At 41.0% G+C, this 6,000-nt stretch overlaps 1 protein-coding gene across 1 annotated transcript in view; it reads left to right on the top strand.

The window, feature by feature from the left end:
* The first annotated feature begins 3,858 nt into the window (after nucleotides 1–3,858).
* The window catches only part of LOC134019062 (voltage-gated potassium channel subunit beta-2), a 41,061-nt gene continuing 38,919 nt past the window's right edge, over nucleotides 3,859–6,000 (top strand). The window contains exon 1 of the mRNA XM_062459576.1: nucleotides 3,859–3,982. The gene's annotated coding sequence lies outside the window, so the exon portion shown is untranslated. The remainder of the gene's footprint in view (nucleotides 3,983–6,000) is intronic.

The raw sequence follows: 6,000 nt of genomic DNA, 5'->3' as shown, positions 1-6,000 counted from the left end.
GCAAAACACAACATTTGTAATTGACAAAACTTATGGCCACGACTGTATATTCGTTTGATTATACATAACAGTAAAGAGACATACTGAATGAATACTAATACGGCTAACATGCTGCAGTTAACACCATGTGAGGTGATACAGCATTGGATAGTGCAAAGTACAAGCCCACTATAGTTTCAACCTTACTCGTGGTTATGTCCATTTGTCACTGTATCCACATATGGAAGGCAGATCAAAAACAGGGGCGTTGTGCAGCTAACTAAGTGTGAACATACATGTAAACTTAGCCAAGTTTTAGCAGATAAGTCTTTCTCCCTGCACACACACACACTAAACACACTGTGCCGTGCGAATCCCTGCAACCGTGACTACCAGTCAAAGCACAAACAGATTGTAGCAGGATCAGAGAAAGAAAAAAGTTTGAAAGAAAATGGCAGCTATATCTGGAGTGTAAATCTCAGCGTGAGAGAAAGAAAGAGTGAGGGGACAGAGGGAGAGAGCAGTAAATTGATGGCCTCCATATGTTCACAGATGTTGGGGTTGTCCAGTGAATGACACCACGCTGCACAGCCTAAGAGGCAGCTACAAGGTAAGGCGGATAAGGTGGCTTAAAATGGCTCCTGTGTGAAAGATGGTGTGAGGGACGGCTCGTCAGTCACGCTTCTGTTGCTGTACACGGGTGCTTAGTTCCTCCGCTGGCTGGGAGGTTTTCAGTGGTGCTTCTGAGGAAAAGAGAGCAGGGTTAATTGTGGTTCATAATCATGCTCTTAACAAATGTCATGTTGACTGGTGTTGTTATGTATGGCATTTCATTTAGTTGCCATTCATTTTGTATGTCCATTGATACTAGGTATCTTTACAGAAATACTGTACATTTAGGGGAATTATTAATTTTTCTTTCCTATTTACTCTTAATCCTTCTTTACCAAATGCAGTACAAATCATATACTTTTAACCCCTAATGTATTGCAGTATGATGACATGTAAACTAGCACCACACAACTACATTGGGCTTCCCTGTAATTCAGACATCACTCTTGGTGAGGGAGCAGATGATGGGGAGAGGAGGATAGGGACTCCAGACATGGGATATGCAGGATTAATCCCTGTGTCTTTATTACATTCACACTCAACACACTGGGCAGCTGGCCCCTACCATAGGGACAGAGTGGGACTGTGTGTGTGTGTGTGTGTGTGTTTGTGTGTGTGTGTGTGTGTGTGTGTGTGTGTGTGTGTACAGTACACAAAACTAATTATCCATGACTGGGGTTGTCCTTGAATGGCTGAACTGGGTATTCAAACAGCTGAATACAATGTGGGGAGTATTGTATAAAGTCACTGTGTTGTTTGCTGTATTGACTGCATTATACAGTCGTATTCTATGGCAGGATCTCCAATAGCTGATTGAAGGCAATAATTATCTGACCATCAGAAAAATCTGAGGGTTTAAAAAGCAAAAATGACTTTTTATTTCTGAATACAAAATTTGGGAAAACTGCCATGTGACTCAGAGTCAGATTGAACTACAGTGTTCTTAAACCAGAGGAACTATTGTATGACATCTGGAAACAAGACAAATCCAGGAGCTCTGCACGTCAACTGACCTCATGAACAACAAGAATTGCATAAAAAGAAACTTTGTTTAATTTTTCTGCCAACTACAGATCAAAAAGACTGACTCTTGTTCTTAGCCCCGGATCTTCGCCGCTTGTAATCACCTAATCTGGTGTAGATTTACATCCCTTGGCACTGTCTTCACACAGAACCTTGACGCTAACGCTATGGTGCAGGTATTTCAAAAACAACTGATCCACCCAAGCTGTTGCTGTATCCTACTGCTGCCTTTAGACAGTTTAGTAAACAAGTATCAAGACTCAGTCTTCTGCATAAACACTCAACTTTAGACCAAATGATGTGTCTAGTGTTCATATTTGCTTCGTGCATGTGGATTTTAGTTTATGTCCACAGTACATCAATGCTATTTTCACTGGACCGATACAGTACTGTAGTTTACAAGCAGGGATGTAAAAAATCTGAAATATGACAAACACTTCTTCTGAAATACAGAACAATAGTCCTATCATAGCAATTGCTGTTTAACATCCACTTGTGTAGACAAAACTGAATTGGATTGTAACCCGATTCATTGGAAGAGAAAAAGGGAATTAATCATAAAAGGAGGTTGAAGAGTAAGCAAAAGAATAGCCCGGAGAGTAATTAGTCTATAAAAGCGCCTTTGTTTATTTTCTCCTATTGGAAAGGCTTTTCCCTGCTTTACAACAACAAAGAAGGACTGGAAGAGAAAGTTGGGATATTTAGGAGGATGTGCGCTCCATGCCTGATTTAACTTTGCAGCACAGCACAGATGGCTCAGTGGGTGAATTTGCATCGTCAGTGTTTTCCAACCTAATCCCCATTCTTACGAGGTTACCTGGTTTACAAGCAAGTTTAATAAGCGTTCACTCACTATGATCATATGCACATTATAAGCTCCTTTTGTGCACAATAAAATAAATAAATGAGGGAGAGAAAGAAGTTTCTGTTTAGGAGAGAATAGCAGGGGTATTGCTGTGCAGCGGGTTGAAGACATCCCAGCTGCATATTTGGGTAATCATCGTGGCTGCCTGGTGGATTTGCACACAGAAATGATGGAAATAGGCTGGCTCCAGCAGCCCAAATCTTTGTTTAATCCGTGGTTTTATTGGATTCTTTTAAGAAACACAAATATGAAAATGTAGCAGTACAGCATAATGCACAGTAGCACATTAAAAAACGACACATTCTATTAAACCAGCAGGCCTGCTCACTGGGTTTTACACAAGGAGTTTACATTGAATTGGTGAGTGAGACCTTGCAGGTGTGTTTGAGTTGAACATACACTGTTCTCTTAATAGCTTAAGGGTGCCTATGGATGTGACTATGGGTTTATCATATTGTGGTATGTATTTAAATGTGCTTAAATGTGACATTAAAATAAATGGTTTGGTTCTTATCGTAAAGCACAAGTAATCGCATACTGATTTTTTTTTTTAACATGTAAAAACTTGTGTACCAATTATTATACCAGTCAAAATTATTTGTTATTATTAAGAGGATTTAGGGAATAGGCTAAGTAAAGTGAAATGTACACATATTTAGTTATTACATGGGATTCGACTATTTATCAATATAAGTCTGAGTCTAAAAATTGAATTAGCCGAACTGTCAGGACATTAGTAAAATATTAAAGAGTATCAGATCGCAGACAGTTAGTAGTAGGCAACATTTTTGCGAAACGAGACCGGTAACACCTCCAGGATTTATCTATCCTATACTGCCCTCTCGTGGCAGACAAGTTTGCTTTACTTTACTGCGTTGTGTGTCCTCGCCTTTCCTGCAGAGGACGCTATTGTAACACCACTTCAAAAAGACACGTCCTCAGGTTAGGCTAGAGAGAAGGATAATTTTGCATATATCACACATCTGTAAATTGTGCAATAGCTATACACACAGGTCTGCAGCCTACTCTATCGTATTGTAATTGTAGCTAGACTACAGTAGCTCTACTCTTAACTATTCTCCTTTACTTCTTAGAGTAGATAGAGTAGAGTACAAATTGTAACCTAACTTATGAATACAGTACAATCAACTGAGTTAAACTGTCGTTATTATGCAAACACTTTCAAAATACGACGACATACAGTCACATACAAAGCATCGGCTGGTGGAACACACTGATGCAAAATCATGTTCAGTCATGTATCGACAGCATTCTGAACCAATCATAAAAAAGTAATGCATGTAGCTATACTGTGACCAACCAATGGTAATACGTACAAGGCTGTAAAACCGCGTTACAGCCTCACATGGGCAGGCTTTACAAATCTTGATGGGTACAGGCGGTAAAAGAAGAAAGAGATCTACTGGGTCGGGAATTCCGTTGCCGGGTTACCCCCTCAACGTTCATCAGCATCAAGATTCCTCCAGACTTTTGACATCAAAGGTAAAGGAAATTTATTTAAACGCGGCTGTCTGTTGTAAGTGCCGTGCCTATAATACCTTTTTGTTTAGAGGAGAATATTACAACTCAGTCTAAGGCTTGGCTAAACCTGCACATTAATCTTGTAGTATTATTTTATGCAGGGATATAGTGCCTGTAGCCTACTTCTAAGCTGTAGCCTACGTTCAGAGTGGATGTTTGGGAAAATGTCACTTTACTTAAAAACATTTGACCTTTTGATGTTAAGAGATGCCCTTTTGAAATTACAATCGCCTCGCTTTTGAAATCTGTTGATGAAATGTAGCTTTCGCGTAGGTCTACTGTGTAACTTATCATAATTAGTTAGGCTACACATTCATCAAAGCCTATGCTCTATTTCGGGTAGCCAGTATGCAAGTGGCAGGATGTGCGCTGAAGTTGATATAGACGTCAGTCTGATCATGTAGTCTATATTAATTTAACTAAGAGAGCATATACATTGGAGAACCCAAACCCCCCCCCCCCCCCCCCCCCCCCAGTACTGCAGGCTTGCAGTAAAGGCCTCATTATAGGATGGGGAAAGGAAAATCCTACTTGGATTCGATACATTGGTATTCATGTTGCTTCCAACCTTTCAGATAGGTATTAGTTTAGTGTCACAGCTGAACACTATCTGTTTTACAACTTGACTCTGAGACCTCAGTGTATTTGTTTACCCCAAGCCCCCCCCCCCCCCCCCCCCCCTTGACTGTACAAGATGATAGCATTGAGTGTGTCTCCATAGGATGCAATTGCAGGCCTGCAGTAGAGGCCTCAGTATAGGATGGGGAAAGGAAAATCCGACTTGGATTCGATACTTTGGTATTCATGTTGCTTCCACCCTTTCAGATAGGTATTAGTTTAGTGTCACAGCTGAACACTATCTGTTTAACAACTTGACTCTGAGACATCAGTGTATTAGTTTACCCCAAGCCCCCCCACCCCCCACCCCAGCATTGCAGTCCTGAGGAAAAACTCTAACCGTATTCCCTGCTGGAGAGCTCTTTGACGCCAGTCCTAAAGGATGACCTGCACTCTTGTTTAGTTTGATTTCCACAGGCATTGTTGCTAGTAATATTTACTATATTTTGCCCTTAAATGATGGCAAACAGTATGTGGGCTAGGATTTGTTTAAGGGTTTGTTTCAAATACAGTATTGCTTAACTACATGGCCATGCATATTTGATACAGAAGGCTTTTCCCTAAAACCAGATTGCAGCATTGACAGACACAAGGTATGTAAGGCTTGTTCCTGGCCAAGTGCTGGCAGCAGAGACCAACAGCCCCTGCACCAGATGCTCTCCCCGCATGATCTGCCACCTCAACATGCTGAGGCTTTTACACTTCAAGCTGTGACATCCCTCTACGTGTACCCGTGTTTCACACATGCACATAACACATTTACAACCTCAATGTCAAATATGTAAGGAAACACCTCTGAACTGGAATGAACATAAAGCATCACCTAGGAAACGGAGACCCCTTGTGTGAAGTGTCAAATGTACATGATTATCACTGGGTTTTAGAGGGAACAGCAGGGCTACTGGGTTTCTACTGACTCCTCTTTTGACATTGGTGACCTTTGCGTAGAGCAGAGTTTCAGCAAAGTGCTGAATGTCTGAGTCATGTGGACTAAGCCCCTCAAAGCAATGTCACCATAAACACCTCTGTGACAGAAACTGGAGCCTGCCTGTCAAAAGGGTCCCTTTAGTGACCCTGCCTTATTCAAGTCCCTCTGATGTGAAGATTCACTTTTCTTTTAGGAAGTCAGGGTTGAGTTATGCTATTACATACTGCAATGCTCAGCCTGTGTCCAACCACTGTGCTAACTAGCCTAAGACCCTTATGTGTTATGTCAGCTTTGAGTGAGTTTACTGACTGTGGAAAACAGAGAAGTTAAATAACAGCATCATACCTACTAAAAGGGGAGATGCTATAAAATGAACCAAGAAAATATGTGATTTCGAAAAGTGTTTTTTTTGTGATCTCATATGCTTGTGCGT

This window comes from Osmerus eperlanus, chromosome 4 (genome assembly GCF_963692335.1).
Source record: "Osmerus eperlanus chromosome 4, fOsmEpe2.1, whole genome shotgun sequence".
Taxonomy (NCBI): Eukaryota; Metazoa; Chordata; class Actinopteri; order Osmeriformes; family Osmeridae; genus Osmerus; species Osmerus eperlanus.
This window is presented reverse-complemented; position numbering and strand designations above follow the sequence as displayed.